Source organism: Gymnogyps californianus, chromosome 10 (genome assembly GCF_018139145.2).
Source record: "Gymnogyps californianus isolate 813 chromosome 10, ASM1813914v2, whole genome shotgun sequence".
NCBI lineage: Eukaryota > Metazoa > Chordata > Aves > Accipitriformes > Cathartidae > Gymnogyps > Gymnogyps californianus.
Genome location: NC_059480.1, coordinates 11,195,615 through 11,217,272, shown reverse-complemented (window position 1 = coordinate 11,217,272; position 21,658 = coordinate 11,195,615). Strand labels below are relative to the sequence as shown.

The 21,658-nt window shown below is 39.2% G+C and overlaps 1 protein-coding gene across 1 annotated transcript in view; it reads left to right on the top strand.

The window, feature by feature from the left end:
- Window positions 1-21,658, top strand: part of SPHKAP (SPHK1 interactor, AKAP domain containing) — a 54,013-nt gene that overhangs the window by 10,241 nt on the left and 22,114 nt on the right. The gene's annotated exons all lie outside the window — the stretch shown is intronic.

The window sequence follows — 21,658 nt, the reverse complement described above, 5'->3', positions numbered from 1 at the left end:
TCAAAGAGAGGGTTTTTTTAAAGCAGAGCAGGCATTTTGGTACATGTAATAGTCCATTCATTTCCAAACTGGTTAATGAAAATGTAGCCATTATGATATGAAAATAATAAATTGTGTTAGAGGAACAGTATTTCATATTTGCTTAAGTTGGATATCTTCTCCTGAGCTCTGAAAATTGTTATTTCAAATTCTGGTACCCCACCATAATGGAAGAAATGCTAGTGTGTCCATATTTAATCTAATGCTTCTGGTCATCTGCAAGGATGAACAATAGAAATCATAGGGAGAAATAATAGCGAGATGTGATGTCTGTTCTCCGTTTTTATGCCAATTTAGCGGTATGTTGGTGAGTTGTCTATGAAAAGAAGTGTTATATGTATAATGAGTGAGTAGGATGTGAACAGAGTTTGAAAGATTGTCTTGTCCTGACTTTCCTTTTCTACTTTCTGTACATACTATTTTTGTCCAATTATCTGTGTTTACATTTAGGAAATCAGATTAGATACACTGGGATTGAGTCCAGGGGGACAGGGCTAACTGTCTTAGGTTATTAGGGCTTTCTAGGGAGACTTCCCACAGAGGCTAGTCAGGGCAGCTGAAAGAGATTTCTGTGTGTTTGAAGTGAAGGCACAGTGGGAGAGAGTGAAGGTAAATCCTAGATAGTAGTGCTGTTTGTTTTCATTTCTGTATTGGAATAAAACATCCTACCAGTTCTGTTTAAAATGTCCCTGGGTTGAAGTGTGCTACCCTCCTTATTTCAGATGACCCTATCTGATTTTGCCATGCTGTCTGCTTAAAAAGGTTAAACTCCCTCAAAGAACTTCTCCTTCTACACCAATGTTATGAGTGTTTTTTTCCTCTTCAGAGGGTATTTGAGTAATTGCTAAGCTTTAAATTAAACTTAGTTCAATTAACAATGATACTGTTTAGCAGCAGTTTACTGCTGCAGATTAGAATACATAGTTTCATGCTAATATCATAATTAGGTAGTATAAATTTTAAAGGTAGTTTAATTACAGAAGTCGTTTTGTTTGTTTCCACTGAATGAGAACTTAATCAAAATCTGCCTAATAGAATAAAATACATGGATTCATGAGACAGTCATTCATAAGCTGCACATAGTGACTTATAAATGTGGTTAAAATATCTGTAATGTGACATTCTTATTATCCCATGGAGAGACCTCATAAAATAAATGTAGTTTCACATAAATATATATACCTTTGTCCACTCCGTTATTGCCAACTATCTTTCTCTGGACCTACATCAAATGTTCCCTGCATTGGACATGCTTTTAAGCAAACCTTATTTGAAAAGAAAAAACTGATAGATACTTTGTCCCTACTTTCCCTCCAAAGATCTAGATTATTTAATTACCAGTGCTGAACATTTGTGGTTGGCTTATGTTAGTACAAGTTAAGAGATTTAAATTCTTAGATGATTTATAGTTTCTTCTAGCATTGGACTCTCCTAAAGTGCAAAGTCTTACTCTTGCAAACAGAAAAGTCATTTATGATTCTTCTCAGCAGTTCCTAAGATTTGACATTTTTCTTTTCAATGCCTGTGCAGTAAGCATCAGCATGATTAAGGTGGTATTGCCACGCTGCTAAAGATGTATCTTAATTGTCTTTTAGGAATTCTCAAAGAAAAGAGTTATTTAGAAAAAAGTAAGATACAAAACAAAACAAAAAAATGGTATTATAGTCCTACAAGACATTTGGCATTCATTTACCTCAAGATGCATAAATCTTAGCAGTGAATTTTCCAGGAATTCTCTGGACTTTCACACTCTAGACCAGCAACAGATAGAAAAGGCATTAGAAATATTTGCACTGAAAAAAGATTTTCTCTTAAAATGGACCCAGACGCCAATAATCTCCCCACAAAATGTGACATCACGTGCTTTCCCTCTTCACATGACCATCTTGTCCCAACATGGAGGCTGGGAAGCAGGCCTTCCCGTTCCACACAGCCTAAGAAGGAATTGCACTTGAGAACCACTGATCTAGGAAAATACACACTTCCCTTCCCAAGCAGTGTGCCTCCATGTCAGGGGTAATGGGATATCCAGACTTTGGCAGAAGTGTATCCTGGAGAAGTAGAAACACAAACTTTACACCATTAAATGGCAGTGATAGATATGGAAGGCGGAAAATCTCTGCTTTTCAATTAAAACAAAGCAATAAAAAACAGTGCTCATTTCTTACTTTTGCATAACAAGATACCACTTTTTAAAGAATCAGGATCTGTCAAGGGCTCTAAAGCTCATTTAAAAATCATTTTATGTCTCCTTATAGCTGAAAAAAAATCTGGCTTTGCAGGCAGATGGGTGAGAGAACAGTTTCAACAGAGGGTTTAAAGATTTGAAACATTCTTGAAATAGTCCAGCAACTTTTCCGCTTGCAAGTATTCCTACTCTGTAACAACATAAATGCTCACACTAGAGTACTCCATACAAGTATGTATGTAGTGTAGGCTATATGCATAGACATATACAGTTGTATATTGGTTAGATCCAGCCCAAGGGAGCAGCATGAACACATGGCCAGAGTAGAGCGAAAGGGGAATGACAGCAGCCCAAACTTTGGTCAAATTTGGTCTTGTGAAAGTACCCTCTCATTTAATTGTTGGCTGCTTTTGTCTGACCCTGTGCCATTTGCACTTTTTCTCCAAGTGGTCTGATGAGTGCTGGTGGTAACACACAGGAGGGTGGAGGACAACATGACTAGGGAAGTGGGGATGGTGGAGACAGTAACCAGCAACTGGGTGGGCTTATGCCACATGGAAGAACGCTAATCCATCCACAGCACAGGAGGAGGAAGAATTGCAGCTTGGGCTTGTTAGCTGAGTACAGGAGAACATACCCAGTCTAGGAGACAGACGTTAGCATCTCAAGGAAAGGAAGCAATGCTTATATTAGTGAAGGGTGGCAAGGCTGTTGCCTTGGTGAGAAATAAAACAGATTGTTAAGAAAGCAAACAGGTGATGTAATTACGGATCACGTTGTCTATGATCTCTCTGTTTACTGAGATAATGAAGAATGTCATTTTGCCATCATAGCAGCTGGATTTTCAGAACTGGCTGCTTACCTTGCTACTGCATAGCTTCGCTGTCCTAAGCAGGTAGCGAAGCATTGTCAATTTCATTGCAGTTTAGCAAGCAAGCTTTTAAACAGATTCAAGAGGAGGTTAAGGATGCCATTATGCACTAATTTGAGCTGGTCATTTCAGGACTTCCGTAGTCTCACCTCCTTCTCCAGCCCCTACTTCGTCTTTTTTTGGCATTTGTACAAACATGCAGTAAGTCAGTTCAGAGAGAAAGGTAACTATGAAATTAAGAAGTTAGTTTTTCTGGCCAATTCTTCCTTGACTCATCTCACCGTATTGTCGAACAAATGCCAGTGCTCACTCAAGTGATGGAACAAAAACATCCAGGAAGCAGCTCACACAAATTAATTCAAACTGAATGGTAACATATGCAGAAAGGGAAAATCCTTGGCAAGGTGTATTTTGAGGGGAAAAAAAGAGAGCAGCTTTCAGTTGAATTAAAGTAGATTATGAGTGGTTTTCATTCATTTCTTCACCCAAGTCTTTTTAAAGATTTGACACTACATCTCTTTAGAAGTTTAGGTACAAATATACAGGTTTATATTTTACATCAGTCTTTGATACTAGAATTACTTCCAGGTAACTTGCTAACAATAGTGCAGACACTGGGTCAGGGTGTTGAAATCTAAGCACTGGGACATTCTGTATCTCTTAATCAGGGCCCCTATCTCCAGTACATTCTCCAGAGTCTCCAAAGAATGAAAGCATGCCCTTACTGAAGGGTGGAGATCTAGTCTTACAGGAGTTCAGAAAGGAGGATGTTTCTTCCCAGGAGTGGTAGTAGTCAACAAGGCTCTTTATATAGCCAAGTATGGAAGTGCAGTCTTGAATCCCAAAGGATTTGGTTTTGTTTGTTTGTTGGGTTTTTTAAAATCAAAACCATATATGTGTTCCTGAATAGTGACCATACATAGCTGAAACAACTGTTTTGTTGTATTGTCTTTGAATGAAGATTTACATTTCCCAGTAAACATAGCAAAGCCCTATTTGTCTGCATAAAATAGACAGACCTACATACTAAGATGTTTGCCCTCCCTCATGAGGTTGCATGCACACCCTCAGCAGTATGTCATATAGACAGGGGATTACAAGAGTGTTTATTTTACCTTTCACTCAGAAATTACTCAACCATCTTCAAGAACAGCATTGTCTCTTTCAGAAATCAAAATCCATCCGTTGCTTTCCAGATCTAAGCCATAATTACGAGAGATATTTTTAGTTTTAAGTCCCATCTTCCTATTCAGCCTGACGATATCTTAATTATATCCTGACAAGGAGCAGGAATCAACAGCTGCAGGCTAAATTGTGGCATTGAGTCTTAGTCCTTTCTCAGGCATGTGTGGGTGGGTGTTCACGCTGCTGTGGTAAGGAATTGTACCTTCCAGAGAGCCCTTCTCTCACTTGCACAGAGAAATAAGAAACCCTCCTCTTCACCAGTTACTCTCTGCCTCATGGAGCCCAGCTCAGGCAGACTGAGCACTAGTTTAAAAGACCACCGAAAGGATTACTTGTATAATCTGTAAGATATGTTTCTCTTTTTGCTCTTGTACATAATTGGCTCTGAAAAATATATCTTCTCATATGAGCTAATGTTAAGGCAGAAATTAAATACGCCCTTAAAGGGTTGTGGTTCCACATTTTCAGTATCACACATGTATTTTACACAGCAGCCAAAAGCTGCCTCATGAATTTTGGGGTGAGGAAGATTGACAATAGATTTTCTTCTCTTTCCTTGTAACTTCAGACTTGGACGCTCTTTAATCTTCTGTCTAGATCTGCCATCTTCTTTCCTGTCCCTCTGTGATACTCTCACACAGCAGTGTTTTCCTGTCTGTATTTAAGAGAACCAGATGCTTAGCCTTACTCTGACAAAGCTATAAATAAACGCCAGGAGGATCAAGCATGGTATTGCAGCTGTATCCCCTTCAGCATTTCACACTGGCGTATTCTCAGTGCCTCCATGGTCTGCTTTATCAAGAAATGGGATTCTTGTGCTACCTCCAGAGTGGACATCTGTAACTGCTTGCTGCTGTTATAACCGCAGGCTCTCTCTAACATGAATTGCGGTGTGAGGCTTACAGAAATTTGTTAATTATTAAGTATACGGGGCACCGGAGAAAGCAGATGGTGCATGTGGCATAAATATTTATTGGCATATTTTCTTTAAGTCATAAGTGACAATTAATTACATCAAACCCAAAGGAATAAGCCTTAATGGGAAGAAAATATTCACAGCTGTTTTTGAAGCAACAGATTATAAAGAGATGACTTGGGATGATTCATTAATGCAGTCCAGCCATTAAAACAGGGATAGTCTCTAAAATATCAAGACCCGTAAACCCAACAAGTCATTTGAGATATGCACCTTCTGAAGAGCAATTGGGACTAAATTTCAGGTACATTATTGCTAAAAATGCTGGAGGGAGAACAGTATAACACGTCCTTCTGACAACATACAATGTGTACCTAAAAAAGAATTGTGGCTGGGCTGGGGAGACACAGGAATGTCGTGTCAGGACCTTATTTAGGTGAACTTGAGTGACTCACAGAAGATAGTATATACTGGGTTGTCTGCTTTTGGAAACGCTCCGTTAGGGCTTGCAAGGAGAGCGGTTGGAAACCTCATCTGCATGTTAGATAGCAATTGTGCAGCTCACGGGAGAGATTTTTACATAGAATCTGAAAGGAGTAACGTGATTTTTGTGACTGTCCTAATGAAAATAGAGGGCAAGAAGGGGAAAAAGATGTTCTCCAATCACAGCTAGAGAGGGAAATTGACACTTTCTAATTGTGCGAAGGACTGTACAACAGAAGGAAGGCCCAGACTTGGCTTCAAGTTGATGTTTCCCCAACCTGCCCTGCATCCTGTTGAAGTTCTGGGCAGAGAAACTGTCAGTAGAGTGCCATGGTCCTACTTTGACAAGGGTGGATTTTTTTGGTGGTTTGCAGTAGCCTGATCTCACTTTGGTGAGATAAGGAAAGTACCACTGTATAGCTGAGGGATACCTGTCATGAAGCCTTTTGAGTTATTTAGATTACAGTGCAGAAGGTGTGCCTGAGCTTCTTCATACTCTGGGGTTATCACTTGTAAATTCTCCCACCAGTGTAATACTGCTGCCTCACACTTCCATTCGTGTGCATCCTTTTGCAAGCAGCTACGTGGCATATCTAGTACTTCCAAAATAATATTTTTGTTTCTACATTTCACAGCTGGTTCCTCTGCCAGAATCATTTTGGCAAGCGTGGAAATTAATGCGAGACAAGCATTGCATCCAAATGTTAATGGATAATTAGCTCTGTCTTCCAGAAGATGCTTTTTTATTCTGAGTCACTATCAGGCTATTCCAAACACCTCATGTAAGACATATTCCAACTCAAGATCCTCTTTAACCATTTAAATATAAAGGATCAAATTCTACCGTGTGTGGAGGAGAGCTACATCTCTTATACCATTCCCAGTCTCCTATCTACCAAAAAGATGAGCTATGCATATTAATTATAACTGTTAATGACTCCAAAAAGAAGTGATGAGAGCCAATGGCAGGGAAAATAAGTTACCAAAACTTAGTCAGTGGGGGAAAGGAAATTGTAATCTAAAAGCAAATAACTGCAACATAAAAGCAACAGCTGGTAATTTTCAGTTTCCTTATTTCTTATGAAATATTTCAGATCTCCACAAAAAGGAGATGTCAATCCTTATAACACATCCTTCTTCAGTAGGCATTTATCTCTATGCTCAGGAAAGGGAAACACGTGGGAATTACCCAATTACATTCTTCCATCCCATGACAGCACACCAATTCAATAGCAAGGCAGGAAACAAAATCCTGCCTGCTTCCCAAAGCTACTCAGAAGTGGAGCAATAGGAGGTTAAATAATAGTAATGACAAAAAAAAAAAAAAGGTGGGAGAACACTCTGTAGAATATTACCTGACACTCAACGAATTTCAGCTAGCAGTTTGTGAACAGCTGGGATCTCTTTCTCTCTCCCAGAAACCATAGGAAAGCGTCTTTCCTTTACATGCCTTATAAAATAGGTATCACAAGCCTCACTGCTCTGCATGAAGGCATTTTAAAGAAGTACAGTATAAAACCAGAAGGAAGCTGAATGAAGATCACACGTTAGGCATTATGAAACTGTATGCACAAGAAAGCCACACACACACACTCCTACTTCAGGTAATCCTCATTTCCTCTTCATTAGGGTGTGTGTGACTGCACAGTTATATCTTTAAATAGCTGAGAAATTTGTGAGTGGGCCTGAGTGAGCGCAAAGACAATCTGCCCCCTGGCAGCTTGTCTAATTGCCTCTGTTCCAGTTCAGTCTGCTGCTGGCTGCAGCAGTAGAGCTTCTGTTAAGTAAAATGAGCAGTTGTTTATTACACAGATAAACACACATGCCCAATGACAGTGTAAGTGAGAACTTGAATAACGTATTAGGGTTGGAAGTTCTTCTGCGTAGCTTTGTGCCCTTAGCATTCAGAGCATGAAATCTAACTTCCACTGTAAGTTGCACCTAATTGCAGTCAACTGTTTTGCCATAGGTGTTTTCTTCTCCAGAACTCAGGACCTTGTATAGACAAAGTGTATGTTCATGTGCCCTTTGAACTGAAAGATCCACTACAGCTGTCCATACAACATCCGTTTTACCATCATAGGGTTAGCATACGGCTTTTTTTTTCGTAGCTACACTAAGAAAAAGTTACCAGGGGTAAGCAAAAGCAGGGATAGGGGTTTCTGTTTTGTAGAGATATTTACCTTCTCAAAGTATCAGCATAAGTTGTAGAACAATCAGGAACCACACCACATAGTGTTACGGAAATTACTTAAAACACCACTCCTGATAGTATTGCAGGAAACTGGCTCAGGCTAAGGTTTCTAGCCCCTTTTCCAAAAAGATCCAATCCAATCCTCAAATGGATGCCAGGATTTCTCATCTCTTTGCTCTTCTGCAAAGAAACTGGGAGCGACAAAAGCCCTGACTTTAATCATCACTGTAGGAGCTTCCAGACCCCTTTCTGTAATATGAGCCCAACTTCGGGATGATGCCACAGAAAGCATGTCAGGGAGCCTTACAGTCCCATTTGCACCACTATTGTGGACCTACAGGTTTAAGAAGGCCGTGAAGAAGTTGTCCTGGTAGAAGCTTGTCTAGGGGAAGAAGAAAGTTCAGACCAGAAAATCTTTTTAATTTCCAGCTTCGTCATTTCAGATATGAGAAATTGAAAGCTAGGAGGTTCTTGCTTTATTTAAGGTGTTTGTTCTAAACACCTCAGAAGAGTTATTCAGATATTTTTTTCTCCAGCCACACATACAAATAAGTATTTGGAATGAACAACTCATTTTTTTAAGCTGCAGAGCTTAAAAATGGTAATGATAAAGCTAATAATCCAACTGACTCATGGACAGAAAGACCTTTATTTCTGTCTGCTGCTATTTAACTTAGTAGAAAAACATCCATGATTTTAGCAGCTGCGTGGTCTGGCTCTGGAAATACAGAGCTTGTGAGAATGGGTGAGTGTGCAGAAGTACAGGTACTTCTGCCTGACACACAGGGATTAGGGATGGTTTCGATAATTCTGATGCAGTGGCCACCTCCTCCAGATTCCAGCAGAAGATGTTTAACTGAGATATTCCATGCAAATATGGTATGAAAATGCGGAGAGAGTCATATTTTTCTAAGTAATTTTTCTAAGCATTTGGGAAGAATCAGTATCAAATCCACCAAAATGAGGTTTCCCGGTTAAAATCATTTTATGTACTATGAACAGTTTAAAGCATTTCCCAGCTTGCTTCTTAAACAGTGTTTTTGGGTAAGATAAGTCCTTCCAGATCCACACATCCCCCCTGCCCCCTTTTTTTTTTTTTCCCTGAAACGTGCTTGAAGAACTCTGTGAGAGGAAATTATATATCTTTACTATTTCATACTGGATTCTGGAAATCAGTAGATCAGACTTCAACTGGGGCAAGACCTAAATCTGTCAAAAACTACATGTAATTAGGCAAAACATTGTTCCAAAGCAGCTGTGGATTTGTGCGTATAAAAATAGTTTGACAAACTAGCTGAATTAGATTTAAATTAGTTTGATTAAACATTTTTTTAAGAATCAAGAGAATACCTAGGATTACAGCATCAGTAAAGAAGCATAATTATGGTTTCTGGTTGCCTGTTTACCAACAGAAATAATTTCAGGCTCAACTAAGGGCAATGAAAGAGCAAATTCAAGTTGAGGGGAGAGCAAATAAAGGAGAAGTGGGGGAAAAAGGAAATTTCAAAGTTCAGTTAAGGCTTTCTTTCTAATTATGCAGTGGCATTTAGGGTTTTGAGAGTGTATATTTAAGATGTCAAATTAACTGACTTGAAGAATCTTTTTAATGTGACTGAACAACACATTCTGCAAGCATGGTAGGCATGGTGATTCATGATCTCATTTTCAAAAAAATTGTGGGATCCGAGATGGTGGTATCACTTTGCTTTTATGGATGCTAACACAAAGCAGTCCTCTAAAAATAGGCAGAGAGAAAGAGAGGGCAGCACCAAAGTAAACCCCTACTTATGCAAAAGCAGACGGACCTACAGGCCCACTCCTTTCAGGGACATATTTGGCAACAGAGCCTCCCCCGACGGCTCTGAGAGGCTTAAATAGAAAGACAGAGGAGTCCAGTGTCTTGACAGAGCCATGTCAAACAACCTCCCACAGCAACAGACTCCATCAGCAGAAGCTGAGCATTGGGCTTCAGCTTTTTTCAAGCCAAATTTTAAGCCCTGATGATCTGTGGGAGGCAGGTGAGAAGAACAAAGAAGGCTGGAAGGTGGGTAGCTTTGATAAGGAGACAGACTGTGTTGCCACCAGTGCTGACAGTGGGAGAAGGAGGAACTGGTGCTTCTGCCCCACCAATGTTCTTCTTGTGACTCCTCTGCAGTTTGCAGGATCTAGTATCTGATGTGCTTGACATGCCACACAAAGCTACTATTTTGCATGCTAGAGATTAGGTCTTCATTTCCAGTCAAGACATAACTTACGAGTACACATGGTAAAGGTCTCCATGTGGCAATCTGTGGTCACTTTCAAATTTGCTGGATGATATCTATCTAATTTGACAATAGGCCAGATGTCCCGGAGGTAAAAGGTCCTACAGGATTCAAGAATATAGATGAAACTGGGAGATTGTAAGTGCACCAGCTGAGTGTGAACTCAAACCTTGCTTAGACAACAGAGGAACAAGACAAAGCCACACCTTCATAAACACTCTACTGAAGGGCAAGTGGCAGTCAGAGCTTACACCTCAAGATGCTGAAAAGTTAACCCTGAAATGTTAATACATAGGTAAACAGGCTTATCTAATCCCAGCACTCACATAGCCAATCAGAAAATCAGCTGTTTTCCAGACCACTTCATAAGCACAAGAACATGTAATATTTCTTCTTTTTCAAGTAATCTTGCTGCTTCAGAGCTCTACCTATTTATAACCTGTCTGACAGCTGGGGCAGAGCTGCCCTGGAATTTGTAAAGCATGCATGAGCAGACAAACGCTATGCAAGTCTCCTTCAGCAGAAACAGAGGTCAGTCCCTAAAGGTTTAGTTTAAAAAGACTGAAGCCGTTGGCAACCATAGGTTATCTTTGTTGTAGAACTTTAGTCAGAAATGATGAAAAGAGAGATTGGTGAGCCACAGCAGGAATAAAGTATACAGTGGAAGACTGAGCTGGTGAAGTTGGGCAATTAGGCTTTTGTTTGAAGCATACTGTTAAGAGGGGGGACACAAAGCAGAGGGCATCACTGCTGCTCTGGGCTAATCCTTCACTCTGACAAGCCTGGCACTAACATTTCTGTTTTTCTGCTTTCATGTTACTGTTTTCCTAGTAGTTTGTGTCTTCATTGGCCTTTGTGTAACTGAACTAATGTAGGTTAGTAGATTTAAGGCTGTATTTAAGACTATGAATTGCTGAATTTAGAGGCTATGCCATGTGTTGTGAACTCAACGTTTAGAACAGGGTATGTTATCTTCTGAATTGCAGTGGAAACCACTAGCTAGTTGCTAAGAGTTTGTTTTATGTGGAAAAAGTCTCTAAAGAACAAACTGGTTCAGTCACAGAATAAGTGGATTTTTTTATTTGTACTTAATCTAGAGATTTCTACAGGGTGACTCTGTTAGACATTGACAATAAAGTGCATGGAGCTAAGAACACTGTCACCAAACCGTATCCGTTATAAAGCTGTAATTTCTGTTGCTTGTAACATCGGTCACCTGTAGCTGGATCTTTTGTGTGCTGAATGCAAATACTTTTAAGGGAAGGGTGAAGCATTCCTTTTCAGAGGGGAGAAAACATGATGGTCGTGGTTTAAAAATTTAATCTTATGACCCAGGAAGTAAGAAGCAGCAGCACTGGGGCCAGGATGGGCTCGGTGGGGAGAAGGAAGGGTTTAGGGCATTATCCTGATCAGTTAGATTTTACAAACCTGATTTCTATTCTTAATGTGTATATTGATGCATATTTATCATACAACTGAGCTCAGTCAAAACCCATCATCAGACCTGCGTGTTTCTTTCCTTAGTTCCCACCTCATTTTCTCAAAAGCAGAGAGAACTTACAGAATGGTGTGCTTTTACTACAGAAGGATCTCACTAATCAGTGGAGCAAAGGGGCCTGTTTTTAAATCTAGAGACAATAGTTTGTGATCCACTGGATCCAGTCCTGAAATCCTTTCCACAGAAGGCTTTGAGTAGAGCTTTATCAGGAAACATATTTCAAGAGGTGTGACAACCATGGAGCTGCTGATTTTGTCTGCTGCCCTGCAAAGTGCCACCTCCCCATTCGTTCTTCCCGCACTGTAGTCCAGAACGAAGGCACCTAAGCCCAGGGGACAGCAATAAGTAGCAGACCTGCCCCACTGTGTGAAAGACAGTATGAAAATGAGAAACATGGTCTAAACTATTATGCACACTAACATTATACTACGAAAGGGGGGAAAAAATCCATATTGGGTATCATAATGAAGTGATAAGCATTATTGAGTAGTAGAGGCAAGTAAGAAAAAACTAGCTCAGTTTAAAAAAAAACGAAATACACTTTTCCAGATGTTGCTGCTTTAGCTTCTGATCTAACAGCTTATATCTAGCTGTATAACACACAATTTACTCTTTCTCTCCAGCTGATAGATATACTTATGCTTTGGTAATACCTACTCATTCATACACCCCAGAGACCTGGAGCAGATGGAATTTGAGTCTGATCATTCTCTCATAGTCACTGCTATGGAATATTTTCACTTGACATCTTTGTTTAGCAAAATCATTTGCATTTTTAAATTAGGCTTAGCAGCATTTACTTCCTCATCTTTCTCAAGTACTGAAAATGCCTGTAGAGCACCATAGAACTGTTTGACATGCACAGATAAGCAGAATGGATTTAAGTACTTATAACTTTTTAATCTCCCTTTTTTGCTTCTACATGATGTGTAAATGTCTTCGGGAAAAATAATTGATTTTTATAGTGGTTTAGAGCAACACTGTACCAAATGAGACTATCTAGGTGTGGTGAAAAAATAGTAGGCAAATACTCAACTGTCCCAGAAATCTGAACATTCATTTAGTAATGCACCATCAATGTTCTCTTCTCCATGTATCCAACATCATAATAATTCCCTGCCTCAGTTGCTTATGAGATTAAAGAATGCATCTGTTTGGCTTTGTAGACTACAGGCAGTTACCTTTCTTGGCTTATCAAGACTGGCCTGGGCAGAGACTGCCAAGACAATCGGAATTTAGGGCTGCAGGGAGTCACCTTGGTTTCATTGTTAAATAGCCCGTTTTTCCAAACCATTAAATATTTCATATTCTTTGGTGCAGTTATTTAGCAGAGTCTGGCCTATAGTTAACCACAACAGTTAAAACTTCATGGCATTTTGAAAACTGAAAGTTTCAACAATTTCTATGAAATCTTTTCCTTGGAAGTGTCTAAAATTTGGAAGTATTATTTTATAAAGTTTTATCTTTGTCTTTCTGGAGCAGCCTGGTCACTGACATATTGTTCCAGACTGTGCTGATATTTGGGTAGCAGGCATCGGCCTGCCCTGCTGAGCAGGAGATCAAAGGATGCAGGAAAAGGGGAAGGAGCAGGACTGGCTTCTGTGCAACCCACAAACTGGTCTCAGGTTCATACTTATTATTTTGCTCAGGAACAAATCCTCCTTGAAAATAACATCCCCTGCAATGGTCTGATGGAACCATAATTTTTCCATACCAACAATCTTCAAATACGGGAAATGGAAAAAGACAAGATTAACTTGAACAAAGCTAAATGATGGTATCAATTATGGTTTATTTGTTTATATTTATCATTGTTTTATTCAGACTGGCCTTGAAATCAGATTTCTCAGCTTTGTTAACTATCACAGTTATATTATCTAGTCCTCTGTAGATTCTACTTGACATTTAAATGGGTACAGAAAGAAAGAAAATAAATAAGCATAAGGCCTAGCAAAAAAGTAATTTTAGAAGACTAATGCAGGCACATAAGGTTTTACAGAAACGTACATTAACTTTGTAGTCTTGCACAAGCAGTAATACTTTCTATTCATTCTGCAGCAAGAACTACTTTTGACCCCAGTCTGTAAATTAAAATGGTGACAGAGAAACATAAACTTTTTAATGGTAATGAGAGACAAGCAAAGGGTAGAAATATTAGGCTAGAAATTGCTTTTGGCCTTGATGGATGCAGAGTCATTTCTGTGAATTAAGTTTTACACTCAACACGTGCATATTCATTGGGGCAGTCACTGAGTCATTGATAACAAGATTCCCATCAAACGCAATGAATTTGCTCAAGACCTCAGATTTCTGAAGCTGCAATGTAAGGAGACTTCTATTCTCCAAAGCCTGAGTCATAGTGAAAACCTGATAGCAGCTTTTCAGCACATGAATCAGAATTATATTGTACAAATTGTACTGAGAGGTGCAGACATATTGGCCTCAGGTGTCAGTTATGAAAGTTTTCTTTTAGTAAATAAATATGGTGAAATGACCAAAGCCACAAGCTTCCCAAAAAATTCATACAAGCAGCCTCCTTTCATGAAAGTCCTACCAAACCTAGATGCTAAAAAAATTCTGAGGATCTCCAAAATTATGAGGTAGTTTGTTTAATTATTAGCTAAAGGGTAATCTCATGTGAGATTTTAGAACACTTATTTAGAAATCATCATTTTACAGCTATTTTGTTTGTCTTTCAAAAAAAAAAAAAGGTACTTGAAACTCTATTGGGATTACAAGACTCAAGAAGCTGCAAGTTTAAAGAACATTTAAAGAATAACTAAGGGTCCTTACAGACAGGCTATATATACATATATACACATATATATATATATCACAAGAAGTCCAAGAGTTTTTATTTAGCCTTCACATTATCATAAATGATTCAAGTGAAAATAAATGCAAGGTTCTTTTTGGGACCTTTGCAGATCAGCATTTTGATAACCATCAAACCAAATGATCTTGTCATACAGACAGAAAAAACAGATGGCTGCATTGCTAGAATCTGCTGGAAAAAGCATTTTATGCCATCCAAATATAAGTCAAAAATATGTGAATGTTGCTGGTCATTTTCAAAGAGACAAAGCTCACAGAAAATTTCTGGACAAAATATGGCACGTTGCCACTCCTTTGATATTTTCTGTGGGTTACAGTTTGCTTTGTCTCAGATGCATGGAGTAAAACAATATTTTTTCCTAGGGCTTTCGCTGACTTCAGCTCCTAAGGGAGCACGACACACAGCTGTACGTTCTATGAAATAGACGCTTACCATTCCAGTGAGTGATGCCTTGGAGTAGCTATATTCGGTTACTGTGCTGTGGGGAAATTATGGTGATCTAAACTATCTTTCTAAAGCCAGGAGACTGACTTTGGTCTAATAAAAGTTTAGAGCAACTGTATTGTTTTTCTACTTTTGCACAGATGAAATTAGGATGAGAATAGGGCTCAGAATTCCAAAACTGCCATCCCATCACAGAGTTATTGCTGAGAGCAGAAATGAATGAGGTCAGACACTCCATTAAATCCTTAAAAACAACTGTCATAGCAATCATAGTTGCTGTAAAATTTCACAACCCTCTTCACAAAGTGTATCTTCACAGTTCTACATTTAAAAAAGGGATAAAGTGTTCAGTAGCATAATAGCATATAAGGAACAATACACATCCTGAGAACAAACAATACCTGCCCAAAATAGAGGGGAAACAATGTGGAAATAAACGCCAAGCCTTTAATTTCTCAAAGGGTAATGATAAATAATCAGAACATCACTGCATTAATGTAAGATGCATGTTTTTCACATTGGGCACAAGGAGTAAGGGAAGATACAAACAAGCACAGTCAGATACATATTAATTTAAAAGTCAGATTGTGAGAGTTTCATACCTGCATCACCCAAACCAGGACAGAGAGGAGACAGCCGACTGCCCTGACATACAGCTACCTTCCTGCTCCCACCACTGGACTCCTGTCAGCAACAGATGCTAACATTTAAAGTGGACAAAATAACTACTGAGTATCATCGGCGAAAGCTGAAAGGGCAAGGAACAGCACAGTTTGAACTTGCCTTTCCTGCTGTGGAGATACAGCCGCTGCTTCAGTTCTTTGCCCTTGAGGACTGCATTCTCATCAGCGCTTCGGCTGGTTTTATATACAAAACTACTATCAGTCTAGGGCTCAGGAGTCACTCAGCCTTCCTAGGCCACACGGTTATATCCTGCACGTCGTCGGGCTTAGGCATTTAAACTATGTTTTTCCTTTGCACCCAGGAACTGCCTGCTCATAATTATTTTCTCCTGCGATCTCTCCTGGGGCTAATTATCTTTTTCACTTCTGTTTATAGGAAGTTAAACATGAGTTTTATGGGCAGATTGCAGTGCGGTCCCAAACCACTTATTTCCTCTAACTCTCTCCTGGGCTGTCTGAATTGGCACATTGCATGTCTAAGTAGACTTGGTGTTCTGATAGAAGACAGGAGAGAGGATGGAGAAAGCAGAGCAGCACAGACCTGGGATGTAAAGACCCTATAAGCTCAGTTTCCAGACAGCTTTTACATACTGACATACCAACCAGGACAGCACAGAACACAATGAGTTCTGCACAATTCCCCTGCAAATCCATACGCAGAAGTTTAGCCTATGCTGAGTACATGGCACCAAACCCAGCCTGCTAGTGATACCTAGGCCAAAGGTGATGAGGATCAGCTGTATGGATACAGTGGTAGAGTGACAGAGCTGAAGTGGTTTGTGCCACCTGAATGCTGTCCTGCCACCATTTTGGCATTTTGATACTGTCTTTAACTGCGTGGTCATAATCCACCAACTGACATAGATTAGAAATGAGGAAACCATGTTTAAGAGTGTCCTGTAGGTTACGAAGTCATAAACTCAAATGTTAGAAAATGGCAGATACACAGTTCTCTGCTTCTTCATAATTCCGCACCTTTTTGCAGTCTTCCTGTTCATTGAATCAGGCAGAGATCCTGCATTGCATAAATGTGGGCATACAAGGTAGAATTAAGTTTGCACAAGCCATCTGTATATAGTTCTAATTTTCAAGACTTGTCTCTTCAGTTTAAATTCCTTTCTTTTAAAATAGATATTGAAAATTATTTGGGAGGATTGTATATAATGTATATGTATTTGGATTTTAGGGGGGGGGAAATAAACACCTCCTGCAGCACTTTAGACAAGTGTTGATCACAGTCCTTTACAGTGCAGAACACAAGACTATGGCTCTCACTTCACTTACCAGAGTAACTATATCAGTTAGGTGCAAGGTACAGCTATTATCCCAGTGAGAGGGAGGAATATAGTGGATTTTCAGTTCAATCTCTTCCTGAAGAAGAAGCTGGAAGAACTCATGCTTTGTGGGAGAAAAGGGACCAAGCATCTCAGCTATTTCTCTTCTCAAAAGCTGCTAGCAGCTCTAGCCATTACAGCACTGTGCAAGAAGCTACTACTATTGTGGCAGGATGAGCCCAGCCTTCAAACATCTCTGCAGAGTTAGTATTTTGATGTAGAAGAGGATTGGAAAACAAACAGATTTTCTTCTTAATTTAAAAAAATGCTAGTTTAATAAAAAAACCACAAGCTAGGGCTTGTTTTAATCTCACCAAAAGCTATAAGATATTTCATAGGACAAAGAAAAAGCCTTTCCTTACTGTCAGGCATTGATACCAACAATAAAAAGAGGCATTAGCACTTCCTAAAACGAACAGAAAAAAGTAGTTTGGCAATCTCTTATCTGGGGAAAATAGTACAGAACTGAAATAGACTTCACCCTAGAACAGACACTTGGGAAAAATACACAGTTTTTTTTTAAATTACTGTTGTTAGGATTATACTTCTGAGACAGTGTTTCTTTCTTACCATCAGTATGCTTTTTTATCTAGGGAATATTAAAAAGCCAGTAACACCAACCTTGGTTAATAAAAGCTGAAATGAAAGCAACAAGGAAAATATAGACAGTAATATATTTCTTTGCTTGTCATTCAGCTGTTTGCCAGCATCAGTACTCTGAAAAAAAAAAAAGAAATTGCTTTACTCTTCCGAAGTGAGAGAACAGTGTTACGCTTTTAGCAATTCCCTGAGGCCATCTGTCAATGAGTAAAATATATTGTGTGTAGAGTACATTATGTCCTTAAGTGCTTTATAAACAAGTTATTTCTTAACATGTAGTTCTTTTAAGAAGTAATAGTCTTAATTTGCAGACAGTGGACGCTGAGGTGTCTGCATAGTTTCTACACCGACTCAAGAGTAGATTTCAGGACTTGAAATTGTTGATCTAGAGAATTTACTCCACACACCTTTTACCAGTCACAGAAATTATCATGCAAAATAGGGAAGGAAAAAAGGGAAAAAAAAGTTTCTCTATTTGCTTTTTATATGATCCTGGAAAGTAAAGGCTTCTTCAAGATCAAAGCTCAGCAAGTTAGTGATGATAATCTGCCTGGTACTGTCCTAGTAGAAATGCTTGGAGAGTTTTATGAAGGGGAGGCTTGGGGGTCAGACCCCAATTCGCATTATTCATGTACAAGAATCTGTATAAGAGTTGCTATTTACAATGTGATTGTGTATTAAATGGTTTCTGGATATGTAGCATACTGCTTTCTGCCAGTATTGAGACTAGATTTGAGTGCAGTGGTACATGTTCACCAAAAGAAAAGTGTTGTTCTCACTTGAGCAAACAGGATTTCTACACTGGAAACACTACTGAGCCGAAAGTAGCTATTAGCATCTAACAGAGAAGTTGTGGGTGACTATCTCACTATGTAAAGCCATAATTTGGGTGGTGGTTTTTTTCCTTTTTGTATTATGTAACACCATTTAATTTTCGTTGTTTTCTCCCCCCAAAATAAATATTTCCTCAGCCAGAAAAAAAGGCAATATCTTGACATTTCTGCATGGTTTCCAGACAGTAGCTCAGTATGAGTGGTAAGCAGACACATTTTGGAAGTGAAAAGATGTTGGTAGGAAGAGAAGGATGTGAGGTGTAAAGAAGTGTATGGGAAAGGACTGCCATTTAAAGATACTATGATTAGGACAAGGTCAGGTTCCAGTTAAACTAAGCTAAAATACATTAACCTGCATCTGATCCAAAGGAAAAAAGTGAGAATTAAATTGAGGTTAACAAATGCTGACCTGACCTTGTCTCTTTCTTCATAATCTATGCAATATTTCCCTCCTACAGATTATGAATTATTCTGTAGTGTTGTTTTGCCTTGTTTTGATGGAGGTGTCTCTGATAATTACTAGAAGTTCATCAAGCAGTGCAAGCTAGTGAGAGCTAAAATTTTGTATTACATAAGCAGAAAACAGTGAGAGATTTTTCAGATGGATCTTTTTCTCACCTCTAGTGAAGTATCTCCAAGAAAAATATCCTCAAAGTGAACTTCCTAGAAGGTAGCAGCAGTGCAGAGCCTGCCAGGATGGAGCTGTAGAGTTAATTTATGATTTCAATAGCCATCTAGTCCCACCTCCTGCTCAAAGCAGGGCTAATCTCAAAGCAAACAGCAAAACGGAAAAAGTTAATTAGTTCTTCAGTGTCTTTCACCAGTGCAAAACTATTTTTGTTTAAAAATTGCCTATAATTAAAACTGCAAAATCCACAGAACAGGAAAAAGCTAAGAGACTGCATTGGCAGTGTAATAAATAAATGTCAATGGAATTTGACAAGTGTATTTGGAAACTGGATTCAGTACTGCCGTAGGTTTTATAATATAAGTTCCTTGGGTTCTGAAAATTAAAAAAAAAAAAAAAAAAACAAACAGATGAAAGCAAGAGAATATAACTTTAAGTAATAGATATTCCTGCTTATACTGTGTACTGGTTTTGGCTGGGATAGAGTTAATTTTCTTCACAATAGCTAGTATGGGGCTATGTTTTGGATTTGTGCTGGAAACAGTGTTGATAATTCAGGGATGTTTTCTTACTGCTGAGCAGTGCTTACACAGAGTCAAGGCCTTTTCTGCTCTTCATCCCACCCCACCAGCGAGTAGGCTGGGGGTGCACAAGAAACTGGGAGGGGACACAGCCGGGACAGCTGACCAAAGGGATATTCCATACCATATAATATCATGCTCAGCATATAAAGCTGGGGGAAGAAGAAGGAAGGGGGGAACATTCGGAGTGATGGTGTTTGTCTTCCCAAGTCACCGTTATGCGTGATGGAGCCCTGCTTTCCTGGAGATGGCTGAACACCTGCCTGCCGATGGGAAGCGGTGAATGAATTCCTTGTTTTGCTTTGCTTGTGTGTGCGGCTTTTGCTTTACCTATTAAACTGTCTTTATCTCAACCGATGAGTTTTCTCACTTTTACTCTTCTGATTCTCTCCCCCATCCCACCAGGGGGGAGTGAGCGAGCGGCTGTGTGCTGCTTAGTTGCCAGCTGGGGTTAAACCACAACATACTGTTATTTTTTCTACTGAGGCATTAGTGAGTTATATGCCATCCACGCCACATGAAATAGAGATGATGATTTTTTGCCTGCTCAGAAAGGGCATACCTTTAGGATGGTAGTCAGTGTCGCTGGTAAGAGTGCCAGTATATTACACAGCAAAGACACGTACCGTTGTACCAACATGTAGGTAGCAAACAACAAAACAAGGTTTACCAGAGTCAAGTGTTTGGCTGGAATGTACGCACAGACACGACTGCTCCTACGCAGCTTTTTCACAAAGCTTTCACACTGAATCTAGTACAAAACTCGACCTTACCAGTCTGGCATGGGGGCTTGGAAACAAAGCTCCTAAATCACAGCCCTGCCTTCAGTACAGTAGTGAACATGCTTGAGAGGACTAGAAACTGGACCCATACCGTCCGGCACTCCTACCCTGGTTGCCAAATTAATGGTCGCCCAAGCAAATGCACCTCCGTGCACCTGCAGACTCATAATCATGTATCACTGCGGGCATTGGGCAAGTATACGTGCGAATCAAGAGCATAATTTTCTAATGCTTTGTAATAACTACTTATTGCTGATATGTAAAATGCCTACATGTAAAATCCCAGTGGAAAGTAAGACAAATTTGTCTGTATAATTAACTGTAACATGTTTAGGACATTTCATAACTACCACATTATGTTGCTAGAAGGTATTTTTAACACTTTATAGCTTAGAAATTTTTATAACTATTTCTTAAAAGTTAGCCAGCTGTAAAATGCAGATGACAGTGGCATATCCTGATTGTTGACATTGTCAGGCACAGAAATATTTTTCCTAAAATTGTAAACATGTTGGAAAATATGGTTTTAAGTTCATATAAAGATGCCATTAAGCTATTTAAAAGGGCAAAAAGCTTTCTTTTTCAGTGGGTTTTTTTTGGTCTACAATGGGAGGTCTGGTTGGATCTTTCCATCTGCTGTGCTGGCTGTTACTGCAGATGGTCATAATCTGTACATATGGTATGTGCATATATAAACTGAAATCAGCATTGTCTTGGGCTAAAAGCAAGCACACAACAGGAGCTCGGATGCCTAACACAAGAATATTGGTGAAGAGGATGATTTAGAGCATTTTATTTTTCTAGGGGAAATTTACATAGAATTAGGGAAAGAAGCATTTACTGTTTGCTGCAAAAGAAAAAAAAAAAGAAATCACTCAGCCCTTAGAAGGTAAATTCTGGATCTGCAATTTATTTGGAATCAGGTGTTGGCTTCAGCTCAGCTCTGAATCTGTGCCAGGTTTTGGTCTAAATCAAGACAACACCAAACTCTCACAAACTTCTAAAGAGATATTCGCAGCGCTCAGAAGTAGGACAGTCAGCCTAGCGTTGGAGTCCCTGCTTCTAACTCAGAAATAAAGCTGGAGGAGGGATTTTCTTATTTCCGAAAATTAGAAAATGGCCTCCCAGTCATGTAAAAAAATAAAAGTCTTCAGAAATGAAATGGTCTTTAGATCTGAAGTTTCTGTTTAAGTCAATCTCACTACCATTAAATGGTTGCTGAAACTCATAATGATCAAAGAATGGACAAAAGACCTTGTCATTCAAAGTAGTACTTTCCCATGAATCACATGTAAACTT